Below are 21041 nucleotides of genomic sequence, written 5' to 3' on the forward strand. Positions count from 1 at the left end.
GGTAAAGTAGGTTTTTCATAGTTAGTGTAATTAGTTAATATAGTTTAAAATTGCTAGTCTATTGTGCTTTCATGTGACGGTGTGGTGCTTTGTGGCTTTTGAAAGCATCCACTGTCTGTTCCAGCTGGGCCCTTCAAGCTTGTCTTGTGTATGTGTTTGCTGCTTGGGGTCCTTGACTCACATATGCCACTCCTGCTTTCCTTATCCATGGGCTCGCAAGGATGGTTCGGTGTAACAGCCTATTACACAAGGGCAATGGACTGTCATATCTATGGGGTGTTTATTGCTGTGGAACTTGTGTTAACACCCCTAGTGGGGATGATTGGGGTGTAATTGACCACTGTTCTTCTTTTGTTAGATGGGGTGTTTAATGATTCATGTGTACATTCATTGCTATGCATTGTGTAGTATGTTTCTTATCTTTAATGAACATGTGCTTGTTGAAAATCATGCCATAGATAGGTGTTCCACACTGTTTCTGTGAAAGACGGACTGATGGTGTGATTTATGATGTACGTCTCTGACATGGTCTACTCATGTAATGCCTGAAGAGACCCACACAGATGAATATTAAGCATTAATCATGTGTTTCATGGACTTTCTGCAGGGGGATGAGTCTCAAGACCACCTTTGCCAGCAGACATGTGCCATTGGATGTCTGGAATCTGGACACGTTTGGTGGTGCCGACATGCGCATGTGTGCGCAAGCAGAGGCACAGGGATTGCGATCATACCTCCAATAAACGATGACGTGTTTCAAGGGACTCCAGGCAAGGTGAGCAGCACAGGGGGGTCACAACACAGCAAACCTTCCAGCTGGCCAGTTGAACATGCATGCTTAATAGCAGCACTGACGGTGAGCTTGGACAAATGTTGGTGTTGAAGCGCACAATACAGCTCAGATGTGTTGGTGGACTGATGGCTAGTTGATGTGAAAGTTGTCTGGGGCACCTGCATGGGCAGTGGCACATACCCTCCATTCCACCATGGTCCATTGAGGCACTTGTATAAGCCATGTAGCGTTGCAAGACATGGAAAAAAGCAGCTCACAGGGACAGACAGCAAGGGACAGACTCGGGTGCAGTGCATTTCATTTCCAAGTAGAATTTGATACATGCACTGGCTACTTTATTTTGGTCATGGTGGTACAGGACTTGTTCTGAAGTCAGACCTTGCTATATGCGTCTGTCTGCTTACCCAGGGAACATTGCATGTTGTGTGAATTGTGACACATTGGTGTTCCATTTGCCACGCACCCACCGGTGCCTGACCTAATGCATTGACTATGTATGAACCATCACAGGGGTAATGTTATGTATGAGTATGAAGCATCCACACAAGATTGTCTGTTTGTAGAGTATTTTGTTACTTTGGGGCATATTTGGTGGTGTGTTTGTGTGTTTTGGGCACGTACAGATTATTAACTGTGGCTCTCTTTGCTGCATTGAACTGCTCCTGTTACCGGACCGGAGGGTGCGCAGGCAGGAGGCCAGCACTCAACCCAGAGATAAGTTTCTATTTGATTTCCATTTGAGTAATTTGCTGCTATGTTCATGTGAACAAGTTTGGTCTATTTGTGTATGTGTAAATGTGTGTACTACATTTTGGTGCATTCCCTACTTTCCCGTGTCAATCCTACTCCCCTCTCCTGCCCCTCATTCCAGTTATCCAGTATGCCAATGCCTGTGCCGACTGCATATCTCTGACCCTCCTTCTCCACCAGGGTCTCAGAGGCCTGCGTGAGTTACACCTTGCAGGCACCCAGACCACGGTGGGGGTGGTTGTTTTGTGCCACTCCTGCGCCTGTACATGGGAGCTGTGACAGTAGACATCCGTTCGTGTTGCATCATTCTATGTTATGTACCACACATGGTTCAGATCCTGTTGTAAATTAACAAGGGGGGTCCTGGGAGTCCCTCTGCCAGACATTAGTCCTGGTTACGAGAAACTTACCCAGAGTCTTTAGCTCACTATCTTTCACAGAGAAGAAATATCCCAAACATATCAGTCTTTGTCCTGCCCTGGGGCAGTCCAGCACCGAAATGCTAGGCAATTCTCCTCTGAACAAGAGTACCAACAGAAACCCCAGACACGTGTTTCGGTCTGGTTGGACCTCGTCAGTAGGGTGGATCTGTGCCGCTCTAAGACTAGTGACAAGGGGTCCACGTCTGGATTCCCCTAGTAATTTAGGGTGAGACCCAAAGTTACATAAATATGCAAATTAACAAGGGGGTTCCTGGGAGTCCCTCTGCCAGACATTAGTCCTGGTTACGAGAGACTGTGTTGGTGTATGGATATTGCTTGCCATGTCATGTTGTGGTTTGGGAGGGTTTGAGTGACATACCAGTGATAGTCATGGCCTGTTTTGCAGGTCTGTGTGATTCACACCTTGCATGGGTGCCTTTTGGTCACACAGGATTGCTTGTGTTTAAGTAGCTAGGGATGCACACAATGTGGCAATTCCATGGCAACAATCTCAGGGTGGTAAAGTTGTGACAGTTGACTGTCTCTTTGTCATCAGCGATTGTCACCTGGTATGTGCCAGGCCTGTGTGCACTCCGCAGGGTTGGGAGTTTAGGTGAAAAATCTGGCCACAAGCTGGGACCGGGCTTCCTCGCCACATGCCCTATCCCCTCTCATGGGCAGCGCCTGATCCTGTGGTTGGGGATGTGAGGGCACCACCATGTCCACCGGTACGCCCTGCCGCGTTGCAACATTGTGCAGGACACATGCTGCCACAATGATCCTGCACACTACTGGGGGTGCATAGAGTAGCTGACTACCAGAGCGGTCAAGGGAGCGGAAGCGTGACTTCAGCACTCCGAATGTGCGCTCCACTATGGCCCTGGTTGAAATATGGGCCGTTGTATCTTACCTGGGGTGGTGTGGTGGGGTTGGAATGGCGTCATCTTGTGGTTGCTCAGAGGGTAGGCACTGTCCCCTGGAGAGGTGATAATGGTTGTGATTATTGGGGTTTGTATATTTGTGTGTGTTTGTGTGACATGCATGCATGTGCACGCGCATTTGTACTCACCTAGGAGCCATATGTCGCCATGCTGCCCAGCTTCCAGGGCCCGGCTCAGGGCGGACATTCTGTATATGAAACTGTCATGGGTCGAGCCAGGGTAGTTTGCATAGACAGAGGTGATGATTCCCTTTGCATCGCATACCACCTGTACGTTGGTGGAATGCCAGTGCTTGCGGTTTTGGTAGATGTGCTCAGTGGCCCAAGGTGGACATAGGGCCACATGGGTGCAATCTATGGCACCGAGCACTTTGGGGATGTGTGCCACCCTGTAAAAGTCCTGGACAACGGCCTGCCTTTCTGCATGTGTTCTGGACATGTATATGTGCCTGCGGACTGAGGGCCGCGCTGTAATGATTGCCAATACCTGGTGTAGGCAGCGTGACTGCGTGGCCTGTGAGACCCCACCCACTATGGCAGTAGTCCGCTGAAAAGACCCAGTGGCCAAAAAATGCAGGACATTGAGCACCTTCTCCAAGGGGCTCAATGCTTGGGAGCAGAGGGTGGGGGATGTTAGGTCATCTTCCCACTCCCTGACCAGGTCTAGGATGATATGGGGTGGAAACATATACCTGCCATAGACCTGGTCGTCAGGCATCCCAAAAAGGCTTGTCCCTGGTGAAAAAATGCTTGCCCTGGCTATTCTCCTCCTCCTGCGGTGTCCCACGATCAGTGCTGCGACAAATGGAGCATTCATCATAGCTGGATATACGTGTTTGTTGTTTGCGTGCACTTTTATGCTGTGCGCAGGGATGCTACCGCCTGCCCTCGTGTGGCAGACGCGTTGACGCCTGTGTGCGTCTTTTGCCCTGCGCGGGTTTCCCGTATTTGAAACCATGAATACGGGTTGTTCGCGTGCGTGTGGGCGTTCTGTGTAGTTCCCTGCAGTACTTCCCCAGTTACGCCTTCTTTTTCACGCGTTGTTCCCCATTCCGTGTGTTACGCCCACTGTTACGCCCACTTTTGTTGTGTGCGCTCTGCTATGTGCGCTTTTGCTGTGCGCAAAGCGCATGCCTTTTGATGACGTGTGTGCCCGCGTGCGCCATGCATGGATTTGGCCCACAACCAGTGGGAAAGTAGCGCAGCGCCTTCCTTGAATCGCATGCGTGCGCATGCGCTTGCTTTCTCACGCTTGCGCCTCCTTGCACCTGCTTGCGCTGGGATTTTCGGAGCACGTTTGTTCCATGAATCGGCCCCTTCATTTTTAATCCTGGAGTGAGTTGGACCATTTTCTCACTCCCTCATGTATTTTTTACCTGATTTGGGTTTTTCTTTGTTTTTGGAGTCTGACAAACTCCATAGGCATCTACCTTTTGTATTGTGACACACAGCACCTTCAGTGCAGTGTCACAGAGAATTCCTTTGAATTTCTCCTAAGGTTTAAATACCTTTTCTTGGGTGAACTACAGTGCCCAAGAAATACTAAAGTGAAATTGATTTTACTTACCTTTTCTCTTTGTAGGTCCAGCACACACCATCTTATGTGGTGTGCTGGGGGGTTACTTAGTAGTCCCTTTTCCTACTTATTCATGTAACATTTTTATGTTACCCTCACAACTTTAAATGGCTGGTGGCAGTGTTTTAATTTTCCTACCATTGTGCATTCCTACCGCAGGCTGAATTCTCAGCTGCAGTATAGCACTCATGGGTGACCATTGTGTCAAAATGGCCCCGGTCTTTTTTTTTGCCATGTCTTGTTAGTGAGGTCTCTCTTGTGTTTTACTCTGCACGCCAAACCAGGCTTAACCCTTGTTTGTTTTGCCTTTGGCAGGCTTCAGTACTGAAACCCACCTCTGGCTTCAGTGTTTCTGGCAGGGCAGGAAGCGAGGCAGGTGCCTGAAACTCCCTGTCCTTAGTATCCTTGGGGACCTGAATGCACTCAGTGCTGATTGACTGGCTGACTGTCCTTGCAGAACAGCCCCCCTGCTATGTGAGTGACAGCTAGGTTGTGCATGAATGGGAGAAACCTGCATAAAAGGCGAGGCTTCTTGAACTGAAGACAGAGTCGACCACTGGACGAAACAGCCGATGAAGGAATCATGAAGAATAGCTTTCTGCATCCTCCTGGACCGTTGAACTGACTGGTGAATGTGAAGATGAAGGCAAGTGACAACTTCATTTGTTGAGACAGCTTTATTGTCAGCAGTTCAAGCAGCGTAGTAAGAGACCCCCAACACAGGCAATGTCCAGGGTCCAACTGACAGCAATCAAAGAACAACATTCTAATCCAATAGCACTCCATAACAGATGACACAAGAGAGTTCTAACATGGAATGACACAGCTCTATTATTGGCCTATGTAACACTAACAGGAGATGCACTAGCATATATTGCATTTAGATAATATCTAAATGCACAATCCATATACCACACACCTCCCTCCCCTAAAAAAAAAAAAAAACTTCTTTATTACAAATTAGAACTATTGAAAATTACCAGGTGCAACACATTGGAAATTGTACATCTGAACTATCAGACATAAGCACATTTAGTAATGTACATCTATCTTTTTACCTTTGCAATTCTGGATAAACTCCAGACTTGACCACTTTCCACGCACACAGCATTTTTGTAGACCTGTGTCATCCTAACAGGTTCTGAGTAGAGTGGTTCCCCCTTCTTAGAGTCAACCGCCCTTCTTATACGCACCAAATCCCCAACCTCAACCACAGTTTTCCTTTTTGGATATTTCTTATTAACTCTCTCCACCCACCTATCTTTACAGGCATTCATCTTTTTCCTCACGTCATCCACCACTGCGTCTGTTTCTCTTGCCCTGCCTAGCCAGGCGGGTGTCACACAAGTATTAGCTTTCCGTCCTCTCATTAATTCAAAAGCACTGATTCCCGTCTCAATCCGTGGAGCCATCCTTAAAGCATAAATCTATCTCTCACAGCTACCTTTTTGTCAAGTGCACTTACATTCACTCCACGAATAGCCTCCATAATAGATCTGTTGACCCTCTCAACCATCCCATTTGCTTGAGGGCAGTATAAAGGTGTTCTTTTGTGCCTAATTCCACATTTGTGGAGATACTCTAAGAACATTTTCCCCACAAATTGTGGGCCATTATCGGTGAGAATACTTCTAGGTAAACCCTCCCTTTCAAAGACATCTTCCAGAAATTCTATTATCCGTTGACAGGTAACTTCCCTCAAAATCCTAAACTCAGTCCATCTAGAAAAGATATCAACCAGTACAAGAATGAACCTGCCTTTATCCACACCCATATCCAAAGGACCCAAAACATCCATAGACAGATCTTGCCATACACCCACTGGGGTGCTAATTTTCCCCATTGGTTGAGAAATAGCAAGTAGGTTTTTCCCTGACTTGATACAGTCCATGCAAGCACCCACAACCTTTTCAATTTCGCGATCCATTCCTGGCCACCAATAATCAACTTAAATTACTTCTTTAGTCTTACACACACCTATGTGACCTTGGTGTGCACGACTTATTAGTTTACTTCTCAAACATCCCGGAACAACCAATTTGTCCCACCGGTATAGCAACTCTCCTTTCAATGACAATTCATTCCTCACCTCCCACATTGACGTTTCTTCACTCGATAGTAGTCTTTTCTCTGGCCATTCACTTTTTACAAAAGCCATGATCCGTCTCCACATTTCACTTGATTTTAAAGCCTGAATCCACTCCTGTTTCTCTATTATGCCTTCCTCGGTAGCAAACACCATATCATTTTCACCGCACACACTTCTGTCATTATCATCCACGTTATCCTCAAGCTTCACCCTTGAGGCATGATCAGCCTTAAAATTTTCTTTACCAGCAACTACCTCAATAACAAATTTATGACACTGTAGTCTAGTTACCCATCCTGCTACTCTCCTCGATACTTTGTCAAGTCCTTTGTTTTCAAAGATTGACTTTAGAGGTCTATGATCGGTTCTTAGAACAAATTCCTGTCCCCAGACAAAATTCTTCATTTTTTCGATCCCCCAGTGGTCCGCCAGAGCTTCTTTCTCCAGCACGGAGTAGTTTAATTTTGCACCCCTTAGCATGCGGGATGCATGCATCACCACCATCTCTTTCCCATCAAAATCTGGTTGTAGCATAACCACTCCTATGCCAGTGTCACTAGCATCCACAGATAAGATTGTTTTCTTCCGGGTATCAAACATCGATAAGGGTTTTGCCATACCAATTGTCCTCTTCATCTCCTCAAATTCTCTCTCACATTCATTGCTCCATACAAATTCAACACCTTTTCTTAGTAATGCCCTCAAATTCGTTATGCAATCTGCATAATTCTCCACAAATCGATGATAAAATTCGAGACTACCCAAAAATGACCTTAATTCACCCTTGTTCTTTGGTGACTGCGTTTTCACAATAGGCTCCACTAAATTCCTTTTTGGACTGAGACCTTGTTCAGATATCTCATGACCCAAATATTCTACAGCCTGAGTCATGAAAACACACATCTCTCCCCTCAAAGTTATTCCTCTTGACTTAAATATCTTTAGAACCACATCAAGCCTACTTCTCAATTCTTCCTCATCTTTCCCACAAATCAGGACATCATCCTGGAAACACCAGACTCCTTTGACTTCCTTTAATAATTTGTCCATCACCTTCTGGAACACCGAGGAAGCAGATACCAATCCAAATGGCATGGGTTTAAATTGGTATATGCCTTCATACGTAATGAAAGCAGTTAATTTGCGGGACTCATCATCCAAACCAATCTGATGATATGCGCTCGCCATGTCAAGCTTTGCAAAACATTTCGCACTCCCAATCCTGCTTAAAAGCTCTCCCATATTTGGTAGGGGATGGCAATCCACCACAACACAGCGATTGAGCTCTCTCAAATCGATGCACACCCTTAAATCTCCATTACCCTTCTTCACCACCACCACAGGTGATATCCACTCTACTGCCTTGGCCGGCTCAATAATTCTTTCCTTCTCCAATTTTACCAATTCATCCCATACGGATTTCCGCATTGACAGCGGTAACGGCCTCAGCTTAGATGCAATCGGTTTACTCCCTTCTTTTATCACAATCTTGTGAACCATTCCCTTAAGGCATCCCACCTTTTCACAAAACACTTCAGGGTATTTTGTTACCATTTCACATTTGACTCTTTTACCACTGGACTCTGGAGGGTAGGCCACATTGAACACTTGTTCTTCACCATTAGGGTCCAACTTAATTTTTAACCCTCTTTGTTCCCTCCAACCCAATAATGTTTCTCCTCTCTTGGTGACATATATTCTTCCATGCATCACCCTCCCTTTAAATTTGAATTCTGCATCACAACACCCCAAAATCTCTTTTCTGTCACCATTATATCCCCCTGGGGTCTTATCAGACAGGCGTAAATATTCAATGGCACCTCCAATCACATTTTCAAAACCCATTTTGGACATTAACGTGATTTTGGAACATGAGTCAGCAAGCATTTTGACATAGCAGCCATTCACCTCTATCCATGCTGAAGGATGCTCACATTCATCAGTTTGCAAACATTTTACCATATGTACCGTAACAATTTCACTCTCAGAAATATCCACCTCCTCTGAAGAGGGACCATCATATTCTTCAACAATAAGTGTTCCATTACTACCTGCCCCTATCCGATAGTTTTTACAGCAGTTTTCAAAATGACCCCATTTCTCACATATATTACAATTGGCACGCCTCCCAGGACATATGAGAGACGTTGATAGGTGGCGTGCACTCCCACAACAGAAACATAATCTATCTTCCCTCTTTGCATTAGACTGGGAATTATCTTTCTGGGAGCGTTTATTGGCTTGATCAGGTCCCCCACCCTTCGTTTGGTTATTTTCATTACGCCTATTAGGTCTGGTTTTCTGTTTCTTCTTTTCCTTTGAGTAGGGTCCCTTTTTATCGCCCACCCTTAACACTTCAGTTCCCACTGCCAACTTATTTTCCTTTACTGACAGCTTTGCCACACATTGTAGTGTGTGTTCAATTCTCTTTGCAATGCTAATAACTTCATCTAAATTAGGGTAATCTTTTAACCAGATCTCTTCACGTATTTTATCACTTGCACAATGTAACATAAACTGATCCCTTATGTGTTCCTCCAAACCACCACCAAATTTACAATGTAAGGATAAATGTCTCAAAGCAGTTATATAGTCCTCAACAGATTCCCCTTCATGTTGGCATCTCATGCCAAAATGATATCTTTCCAACACCGTACTGGTTTTAGCTTCAAAATGCTTATCAAGGTTGACCAGAGCAAGATCAAAGTCATTTGCACCTTCTTCAACATCTAATTCCGCAACATCAGGTAGAGTGTCATATATACTCTGCCCTTCATAACCCAAAAAATGCATTAACATAGCTACTTTTCGTTCAACAGACATGCCATTTCCGCATGTAGCCTTAACATAGTGAAGAAAACCCTTCTTCCAGGGCACCCATTTAATTCTTGGGGGTCCTGGCGAGGGCATGAACACTTGTGGACCCGGAACTCCAGACAGTGCCATATTTTCTGTTGCAGCATCACGATAGCGTCACTATAGTGTCCTCTTTTCAAAATGGGTAGGTAGCACCACCAGGTAAGTCACTCCCAAGATGCTATTAAATGATGCGGCGTGGGAAAATAAGTATACCCCTGTGGGTTTATTATCCAGTTCCTTTGCCTTCAATAAATAAGAGTAAAAAAAAAAATGTCTTCTGCAATCAAATATCCATGTGACCAAACAGGTAACGTGCCCTTCCTCACCTGTAATGCTCCATGATGGTCCTAAACTGATTTGCCTTCCCACAAGGGGCCCTGGGCAAAATTCACAAATCCGCTTTTCCAGAGGCGTGTAGTCGGAAATGCTCGGTCACGTCAAGTAAGACGTAGCGCCACAGCCGCGTTCAGGGTGGGACAACACTTCCTGATATTCGCTGACTTGGCTCCACGTGATGGGGGGGCGTGGCAAGTCACCCGCCCAGCCCAATTAGCAGCCTTGCTTTGAGGGAACTTGTCTCCACGTCAGACTGCGCGGCTGGGAGTAGCGTGGCGGGCCCTTCACACAGCCCACTCGGCAGCAGCTGACAGTTCGTCCTTGCCGCCGCTGGGCTAGTTCGTTCAGCGGGACACAGCTTCCCACGTACCTTTGCGGATCGGGAATCCGCAGCACCTCTCACGCCACGGATCGGGACTCTTACGCTGCGGACTCGCTGCTCCGCACGTACGTTCGCGGATCGGGACTCTGCAGCACCTCTCATGCCGCGGTTCCGTCCACGTTATAGGCAGCTTTGGATTCCGACCCCTGGGCAGCTCACGGCACCCAGAGCTGATGGGGCCGCCTGTGACTGGATCCGCTTCAGCGTTACTGAAACAACCATAGAGCAGCTTCCACAAATGAAAGCACAGCGGAGCCAAAGCCAGACAGCCACCAGCTGGGCCGCCTCCGTCCCTTCCTTGCTTCGGTTTCTCCGGTCCTGTGGCCAACGTAACACAGCCTCTTCGCTACGTGGCTGTTGGGGGTCTCTGCTTCTGGTTGCCTTCAACAGGGATAACATCTCCATCCCATCCTCGTCGCCATTGTGAAGATGAAGGCAAGTGACAACTTAATTTGTTGAGACAGCTTTATTGTCAGCAGTTCAAGCAGCGTAGTAAGAGACCCCCAACACAGGCAATGTCCAGGGTCCAACTGACAGCAATCAAATAACAACATTCTAATCCAATAGCACTCCATAACAGATGACACAAGAGAGTTCTAACATGGAATGACACAGCTCTATTATTGGCCTATATAACACTAACAGGAGATGCACTAGCATATATTGCATTTAGATAATATCTAAATGCACAATCCATATACCACAGTGAAGCCCTGCTGCTGTGCTGAAACTCTTTTTCCGAATCGACTAGAGAAGCTCTGGAGAGGACGACTTCTTCCCTTGGGTTGGTGGGACTAACAAGGCCAAGCTCCATCAAAAAGTGAAGCAATTGTAGCATGCAAATATGAGGCAGCCATGATTGTAGATCAACTGAAAGATATGTGCAAAGTCAGGGGTCTGCCTGTAAAAGGAAAGAAATGTGAATTAATTGCAAGGTTGTTGAATCACCAATGTTTGGGTAGTAGGTCTGTAACACCTACTATCCCAAGATATGTGAAAAATAATGAGGAGGATGACAGTTTAGAGTCTAACTCCAATCTGCAAGAGGAGTCAGAGGAGGTAGAGGAGTCTCAGGAAGAGAGTCCCTCTTTGCCACAACCTTCCCTTTTGCCTCAATCTATTTCCATTGGGACCCACCAAGGTCCAACATTCAGCCCAGAATGTTTCTCTTGAATGAATGAGATAAGAGTTGGAGTTCAAAAAGTTAAATGCTCAAGCTGAAGCCAAACATCAAGACATCAAACTCAGGGAGTTGGAAATGCAACATGAAATGGATATGAAGAGATTGTCCCTTGATTCTGCTTCCCTTCCAGGGTCCTCTAGGTCTGCTAGGCCCGAGAGGCCTCGCCCGCCCAAAAAAGCAGTGAGTATCTATGAATGAAAACCTGATGTATTGGATTGGCTGGGTACGTTTGAACACACCTATGGTCTTCAAGTAATCCGTGGGAATGATTTAATCCCTTGGCTCGTGTCTAGGCTCCCCCTGAATGGCTGTGATGCTGTAATGGAGTTGGGTGCTATTGAAAGAAAGGATTATGAATCTGTGAAGCTGGTGTTAATAACCAGATTTGGGAAAAACGCCTTCCCAGTACCTTAAGAGGGTTGGGACCCTAAAAAAGTCTGATGGTACACCTTGAGCTACCTGGGTACGTGAGTGTTTAAATAATTTAGATGGCTGGGTTAAGGGTTAAAGAGTGAACACCTTTGCAGGAATGAGCCATTTTTTTTTGTTAGAATCTATTTTTGATGCCTGCTCTATTAGGCTGAGACAGCACTTGGCTGACTCTAAGGAAATTGATCCTAGGAAGCTAGCACAAGCAGCTGACTCATGGGTAGCCGACAGGGCCACTCACAAGGATTCTGGGGCTACTCCCAATAAAGAGGATGGAAAGCAGCACAAAAGTGAGAAGCAAGAACATTCTAATTCCAACCACGCAGAAGAGGTCCCCAAACAGCATAAGGGTAGATTCCCATGGGAAACCAGGTAGGTCTAGTGAACCCTCTGGTGCCCCACCAGAGGTAGGTCAGCAGAAACAGGGTTACTGCATACAATCTTGCCTAACACGCAGCGTTACATTGTTGTTATTTTTGGTGCCCTTTTTGGAAACCCTACTATGCACTGCAGGACAAAGAAAATGTGCACTGGAGAATTCATGCATATTGGCTATGCCAATGCTTGTTTGTTCTCTCGGGGCATCCCTAAACAATCTTATCTCTATTTACGAAGCAGGCCCCACTGTTTTTGACAATGCTTGTTTTGTTAGAGCCCATCAACACGGCACGCAACTGCACTTAAAGTAAGCACTGCAGTCAGGTCCGTTTCTCACGCAGCCCACACTGCTCCCTAAAACACAGCAGCAACTACTGTGTCCGCCACTGATTTAATGATATCCGCGCGATCTAGGCTTATCTGAAATGAAGCTTTTTCATTAAAGCTCGCTATGTGCGCGCAGAACCCTTGCCAGGCATGATGTCATGGTTTGAGCCGGGGACTGTAGTACGCTGGAACCGCGCCAAGGTGCAGCACATCCATTTTAACAGGCGTGAGGAAGAGAATGCATTTTAACGCTGGTCCCAGAGGGGAAAGTTAAGTTAGATTTTATGCAAATATCCTGTACCATTTCATGAATCACATGCATTCTCTAAACGTCAGGGGTAATTGAAATCAAACTGGGTTGAGAGGGCCTCAGACAGATTAGCAACCGAGGGAGTGGGTGGTTATAGGAACCGAATGGGGCCCGTAGCGGGGGCGACAGCTCTATGTGGCTCCAGCCAATGGCATGAATAGTGCAGAAACCTCCCTTCCTTCATCTAGTCTCACTATACCAGCAAACAGTGTTTGAAATATACACTAGCGATGGTATAGCTCACACGCACTGAACATAATACAATAAAGCACGTTCCAGACAGGTCTAGGCACACGTTTTTTTGTCTTTCGGTGAACAATTGTACACCAAATCGTTTCAACAATGTGAAAAATTGCTATTTAAGCACAAAGCGATGTTAAAGGATAGTTATAGGCACATTTTAATCAGAGAATAGCAAAGTGCCACTTTTTTCAAATGTTTTATTTTATAGAAATTCGTGACTCATTTGGTCAAATTGACTTGTTCTTGAGAAAACAATTGTGAGGGCAAACATTTTGTATAAGAGGGGGGTGATTTGGATTTCACCGGCAAAGTGAACCAACATATGCTCATATTGCAATTAGAGTAGTTACATTCATTCCACCAGAATGAGCTTCTCTGGTGCCTGCAGCGGTTTTCCACAGGTTGAGATGGGCTGCACATTGTTGCAGTTTAAACATTACCCACATATTTGCCAGCATTGGTTGAAAGCTGCCTCATGCACCTTGCTTTGCTGGATGCCCCAACCTTATTCTGGTCGCTAGATCTCTGTGAAACAGGTAAGTCCCCTGCAGGCAGACCATGTTCCCATTCCCCAAGCCATCAAGTTGAGTAATGAAGGAGATGGACCCCGATTTGTAATGAAAGACCCGGGATGTTCCACACCAAAGGTAATCAATCATTCAGTTAGAGTATGAGTAGAATAGGATGATTATGGCAATCACCCTCACATTGATTAGGGGCAGTCATGGCGGTATAAATAAAAACAAGGATGGCCACCGGCATAGGTAAAACATTTTAGTCCCTTTTCCATGTCTGCAAAGCTCCAGTCCAGCAAGTGAGTGGGGAGAGTGGGATGGGTTGGGTGGGGGAAAGGGTGTAATATGTTTTTGGGAGTAGAGGGCGGGTGGATGTGTGGGGAGGCAACCCAGAATCAAGATGGTGCCACTCAGTGGAGGGACTCGGGTGGCTGGAAACAGTGGGTGGTACAAAATGTGTTCTCGCACGCTGTTCTAGCTACCTGATTGGCTAAGCGTCCTTCCCAGGGTGTGACTGGCCATTTGTTTTTCATTGACAAATTAGAGAGTTGGATATGTCAGAATCTTGTGAAACTGGAGACATCTTTTGCAGTGGACACACTAATAAACAGATTACTACATATGTCGTAATGCAAACATTGTAGCTGCAGCTTTTGTGATGTTGCATGCAGAAGACCCGCTGGTGAGCTGCAAGGGTTTGCCATCAAGAATGAGCAATACAGGGGCGTAGTCGACAAATAAAATCTGGGGGGGTACAGGGGACATCTTGGGGACTTTGCTTTATTTATTTATTGTGTTTTAGTCAAAGAACTCAACTTTTCACAAAATTAGAATTAAAATAGCAGTACATATTAAATTACAAATATCACTGTATAAAACAAGAGAAAAGAAGAAAAGAAAACAGAAGAAAATTAAAGGATGCAGCAAAAACATGTCTCTGTATGTTGCATTTCTGGATTTTTCATCTGACTATGAGTTCATGGTAAGAGAGAAGAAATAACAATTACTTCCAGTGGGCCACAGCTAGGACGCCAGCCCGTTAAGAGGCAGATCACCTGTAAGTGGATTCCTGCCAAATAAAGGAGTTGCAGCCTTTTCTACCAACTGCAAGTTGCTACTTTTTTTGTGTGGCACAAGGAGACATGTGTGTCTCTTGGAATGGAAGGATGGGGGTTTCAAAGAAAGAGGAAATCCTGTTTGTACCTCTGAGTAAGCTCTGTTATGGGAGTAGAGGGCCCAGGTGTGTGATGTTGCTGCTTTGACTGTCCTGGGGGGGTGGGGGGGCAGCAAACAAGGAGGATGAGTGATCGCAAGCCCACCCCCTTATAAGCACTCGCCAGGTCTGCGGCCAGATACGTCGGACTCAGGGGATGCCTAGTAGGTGGGGTGTATGTGAACCCAGGGGGTTGGCCATAGGGGCAGCCTGCTATGTGGGCTGCCCCTCTAGCACCCCTGCGAGGGCCGGGCCAGCCTCTCACGATAAGTCTGGTCCCTCTTATTCCATCTCATGCTGGCTTCAGAGCCTAGCCTTTCGTTGCCTTTGTTATTCTGAATGCAGAGCTGGACTATGTTCCATTCTCGTTTAACATTTGCTGCAAAGCCTGATCTATTTGATTCTTTCATATGTTACTGGGACGGCAGAGCATGGGTCCTCTGCCCTGTTACATTATTCAAAGAGCTGCTCTGTCCTTTCTTTGCCTCTCCCTTGTCTCATTGTTTGCTTGCTTAATACATACCTCCTTGCTTGAACACTCAACATATTCTCCCTGACACAGCAATGGCAGCTGCAGTCTGTCTTAACTTCTATTTGTTCCGTGTCTTGAATTGGCCTCTTATTTCCGCTTTTCTGTCTGCAGGGGAAAGGCATTTGCCAGTCACTGCCATGATGGTTCTACTTGGCCAGAAGAGGGCAACAGCTAGCCAATATTGGAAGACATGGGCATATTATGCCAGAGGCTGGCAGTGGCCTTCCTAATGCCTACACAAGAGACACAACTCTTGCCTTTGTTTCTAACAGTAATTCAGTGGATGAAGAAAGGCATTAACACATATATTGCTTATAAATGAAGGGGATGATGTCACACTTGGTGAAGACATTTTGATCACGCCAGGAGCTAATTTCCAGCTGCAATTAAGTGATTACCTTTTAGATTTCTGGCTTTAAATAACGTTAGTATCACCTGGAAAGCACAGAGGTTGCTCAACAGGTTTCCTGGAGCACGATGGGTACCCTACTCGTGGGCATGGATGATTGGAGGGCATTCTTACTCTGGTTTGGAGCCTGGCCCTACAGCCATGATGGGGCGAGGGGCCTATTACTTTTTGTTGTACGTACCCTTTGAGGGTGGGCAGACACTGCCTCCTGCGTTAGCCCACTGTGGGACGTCTTAAGCCACTCATCCAAGCCCTGCAACATCACTAGGCATTGCTGGCAGCAGAAACATCAGAATGGCCATTGGAAAGCATGCTGCTTGCTCAAAATCATCCAAAAATGCGCAGTGAAAACCTGAAAGATAGGCTGCCATCCACTTTTGCTTATCTTAGTGAGCACAGGAGATCACTGGCCAAAACCACCATTGAGCTATTCACCAAGTAGCCTGAAACCACTTGGAAATAGCAATGCTGATTGCCAAAAGAAACACAGAGCTGTTGGGAATCCGTTTTCTTGATTGTCAAAAATGTGCTAAAATCATGGCTCACAAAGCACCTAAAAGATCCAACCTCTTTGTTGGGTGTTTCACATTACTCTACAGCATGAATCCACATAAATACAACATCAGCAAGAATCCTATGCTATCAGAGCAAAATCCTATTTTAAAGATACTAATGGAAAGACAGCTGTCAAAATGGGTGTAGTACCGTTACTCGCCTTTGTAAGGTGCTGGATATTTAAAATTCTGACAGGAGAGCTGTGTTTCAGAAGTTAAAAATGCCAAAGAAGAGAATTCCATCAACATGCCATATAGAGTGCCACACATTGATTTAATGTGGAAAAAGACTTGATTTAAGATATGTTGCTTATTTTAAGTTTATAAATGTTATATTTGTTCACAAGGAAGTATGTAAAATTGATCAGAAAGTAACTTGATGCAGTTAAAACTTCAAGAGGCCTTCTGTCCATGAGAACCCTTCACACTTGGGCCTTCCCACCAACAGGAGAGGATGTTGCATGGACATGTTAACCAAAAGGGAGGAGATTCCTCTGCTGGCAGGAGGAAAGAGACAATAGAGTCTTTCAACTGAATAGAAAATGCTAATTTGGGTGTGACTGGGCAACAACTGCTCTGGGAGAGACAGGACATGTGACCTCTGAGTCAAGCCAGCTCTGGGGGCGGACCAGACTGGGATGTGGATTTAACATTGCACCAAATATATGTTTAAGGAAAATGGTTCTAAAATATTGTAACAAGCTGAAAAAAATGTGAAACTTTGGGATTCTTAAAATTAAAAATTCACCCACAATTTAAGACTAAACTGGACGCCGTGTGATGTTCTGAGACCAAACCCCGGAATTATTAATATCCCAGCTGCAGTGTTGTTGCTATGAACCTGTGTTGTTGCTATGAACCTAAGAATTTACAGGAGCTGCATGCATGTATCAAATTTGGTGCAGAACCAATATTGGGAAACACACCAAAAGTGCAAATAAGTTGTCATTTCAGAACTAAAGCTCGTAGGAACCTGGGACGTGAAGAGAGACATGCCTTAATTAATTTGTGATGTGTATATGTATTATGAACAACTTGAGTATCTGGGAAATACGTTTTCTGGGTAAAATTGATTTTCTCTGTAAAAGCAAAGGGGAGTTTCTTCCCTACAGGGTAAATGGCAGCATCATGATGACACCTCATGACACGCTGATCCTTTTCCAGTCAAAAGACAGAGATCCCTTTAACCCATCAAATCCTTAGGGGTTGGGCATAGAGAATCAGCCTACCCACCCCCTTTGGAAACACATAAATAGGAACTGCTGAGACCCAGATAGGAGACTCTTTTCCACTCTTCAACCGATTTCTTGTGAAGCACTCTGCCGGAAGACTCCAGAATCCAGATCTAGGTCCAGAGACCAGAACTCTAGAACCCAAACTCTAGAACCTTGAAGCAGAGAGGCCTAAACCACAATCTGAATCCTTCTCAGCAGGCCTTCAGAATCTTTTGCAACCTGATTCTAACCCCTAAACTTCCACAGGGCCTAACCAAACCATTCAACAGCCGGGTTGTGCTGTTTGCTTCTAGCTAAGAACCTTGTACTAGAACCAAGATCCAGACCCAGAAAGCAGTGCTGTAATCCAAGACCCATCAGATCCAGTTCAAGAGGCCGCAGACCGCAGTGCAGTGCTAAACGCAGAACCCAGAGGGCCTGAGACCGTCCGGTGGCGAGAGTGAAGCCAAACCCCTTGACCAGATCTTTGACTAGGCCCATCCCATTCCAAAGCTAGGAGTGAGTATCTAGTCTAGAACTGTCCATAACCAAGTTCTTAGTTTAAAGTAATCCTCTCCCAACCTTTTGCCCTGTCCAACACTGCATTATAGAATCTTGTGTCCATCCTGTTGATTTCAAATCTGTAAAGCGCATCTGTCATTTCTGAAATCTTGATTTTATTTCTGCAAAATCATAAAAACCTCTGTAACTTTCGAACCGCATGTCCTAGAAGCGGAATTTAACTGTTATTTTAAAGCTCAGATCCTAAGCTTTCCAACAAACCCAAATTCCTGATAGTTTTTCCGTAATCGCGATTTACGCACGCGGAAAAATTGCCGCAAATTGCAATTTAGCTCCATTTCACCACTTGTAAAAATAGCTGTTTCTTGTTTGCAACTGCTGAATTCGTTTCCAATTTGATAATCATTCATGAATCATTGCTAGTGTTGACCTGAACCAATCCAAAGTAACTATCACTTATTCTGAATATCCTTTAGTGAATTAAATCATTTTAGCATATTTTTCCATCCCTTGCAATCACATTCAAAAGCGTTTTGGCCTGTGTTTTACAATCATACCTGTTTTCTCTAAGCTTGCTGGGGAGAACTGGAATTGAACTGCATTACTGAATGTATTCTTTAAACCTGTGTCTCTCATATTGCACAATAGTGGGGGAAGTGAGTGGTCACAGGGGAAAAAGTGATCATAAATCATATCAAGTTATTTCTGTGTTGCATTCTTTTCCATTATTGCATTTCCTATAAGGTATTTTCTGCTACAGTATCCTTCATATTCCTATTGCTAAGTGATTAAAGAGATTGTCAATTTTGTAATATTACCCCTTGTTGATTACCGTCCATATTCATAAGTGTGCTATTCAAATATTATTTTATTCATAAAAGTGTGATATATATATATATTGTTTAATTTTTCAATTGAACCTTTTAATTTGCAAAACAAACCTACTTCTTGGCTCAGTGGGGTCAGGGGGATTTAAAGAGAGGGGCGTTATATAAGGGGTCATCATCCAGATTCAAAGAACTTTGACATAAAAATATCTAAATAAGGGCTTCCATTGGGCATCCCATCCTAAGCATTGACTTAGTTGGAATGCTGGAATGAAGTCACTTACAGATTTGGGGCTCGGTAGCCGGGGATTCTGGATTAGAGCTACCACTTGTGCAGCTTAATACAGTTTGCTAACTAATAGGATACGCTGTAAAAGCACCCCTCAAAAAGGAACGCTCTCAGGAAACGGTCTGTTTTGCAAAATAAAATAATGAACTTCTGTAAATCAGGAAGGAAATCAATTTCCAAAATGGCGACATTGGTAGATATCAAGATAGCTAGAGAGCACCTCTTACATAAACTATTTGTGAGAGGGGAGTGGACTGAGCAGGACCGGAATGCATGGTTGCAGGCGATCCCACAACAGGTCACGGAAACTGGGTTAGATATCTGGAGAGATCAGGGTCCCTTACATGTGGCCCTGAGTGAACTATATTTGGCCCCGAAGGCCAAGGATGAGCACAGCAAGATTGCCAGTGTAGCTCCATATTTATATTTAGAGAAGGCCCAATCTGATCTGGACTCTTCTGAGCACAGGCTGCAGAGGAGCCAGGAGTCAGAAAACGAAAGTAGGCAGTATATAATTAAAATAAAAGAGGATATGGGTATCCTGCAACAGGAAAGGGCAGACCAGGATACCAGAATTCTGGCCTTGTAGAAGGAGTATCAAGAAGGTTTGGACTCCCTACTGCAGAGCCAGAAAAAGCTGGAGCAACAGATAGATTTCAACAGGGCATGCACAATGCAGGTAGCCACCCTGCAAAGCCAATTGGATAAAGAAAAAGAGGAGAGCAATACATTGTTTTTGAAAGTCCTGGATAACCAGGCAGAGTTTGATGAAGAGCGACAGAAAGCTGGTGCCCTTCAAAGCAAGAGGGATGACCTGGTGGCACAGACGCAGGATCTCGCTCAGGAAAGAGACACCTTAGGCTAGGAAGTCTGCCACTTAAAAGGCAAGCTGGAAGAAAATCACCTGGCCCTACAGGGACTGGATCATCTACAAAAAGAGCATCAAAACTTGTTGGCGCACACCAGGAGGGGGGAAGATGCTCTGGCAAGAAAGGAGCAGGCCAGTAGGGATGGGACTCAGGAGGTGACCCTCCTGCAGCAAAGACTGGCCCAGTACTCCAGGACCAACCAGGAAGCACAGAGAGAGAATGAGGCTCTCTGCCAGCACAATGATAGGCTCCAGCAACAGGTAGCCATACAGGAGAGACTGATAGAGTCTAGTAAGGCCTTGATTGAGGAACTGAAAGCACAGGCTCTTGCATGACAACAGGGAGCAGGGGCTGATAGAGATGAGGTTCACTGGGAAAGGGAAACACCTGAGCATAACCTCAGGAGCCCTAGAAGCAGAGGCCTCCATCTCTCCCAGTCACTGGACTCTGCCACCCCCATGTCCCCTGGCGCAGATGAGCCCAGGGCCCCGGGAATGGCAGATTACTATCCGGTCAGAAGTATGGGGCTCATAGGCCAGTACCTCCCAGGAATGGATGGGCGGGCATCCGGGTGTAGGCACCCAAGTACAATGCAATTTAGTGGTGAACCCCGGGAGAGTAGGCCCACTAAGGGCATCTTGAAAACCGCTGCCCAGTTAGGTCAGTGGGTGGGTACCCATCAAATCCAGGCAGCAAGGAGGAATCTGAAGACTCCTCTGAGCGTCCCAGGACACAAGAGACTAGGTCCCCACATTCTGCCAGCCATTCCCAGGCTCGCAGAATCTGGGAAAACCTGGAAGATCAGACGGGCACCTCTGGGAGCAGTGCTTCTGAATCAGAGGATGAATGGACCAGGGTTACCTGAACCAATAAGGCCAATAAGGCAAAAAAGGGCCTTTCTTAAGGACCCCTTTAAACAGATCAAAGCAATAAGGAGTGTCAGCACTCCTTATCATAAGAACTCCAAGTATTCTGTTTGGGAACACTTGGAGATTTTTGAGCAAATGATGGAGACTTTCCATTTGAAAGACAGCAGTAGCTGCATTCAGTACGTAAAATGGACATTCTCCCCAGAATACT

Source organism: Ambystoma mexicanum, chromosome 8 (genome assembly GCF_040938575.1).
Source record: "Ambystoma mexicanum isolate Mex_15411 chromosome 8, UKY_AmexF1_1, whole genome shotgun sequence".
In the NCBI taxonomy this organism is placed as follows: Eukaryota; Metazoa; Chordata; class Amphibia; order Caudata; family Ambystomatidae; genus Ambystoma; species Ambystoma mexicanum.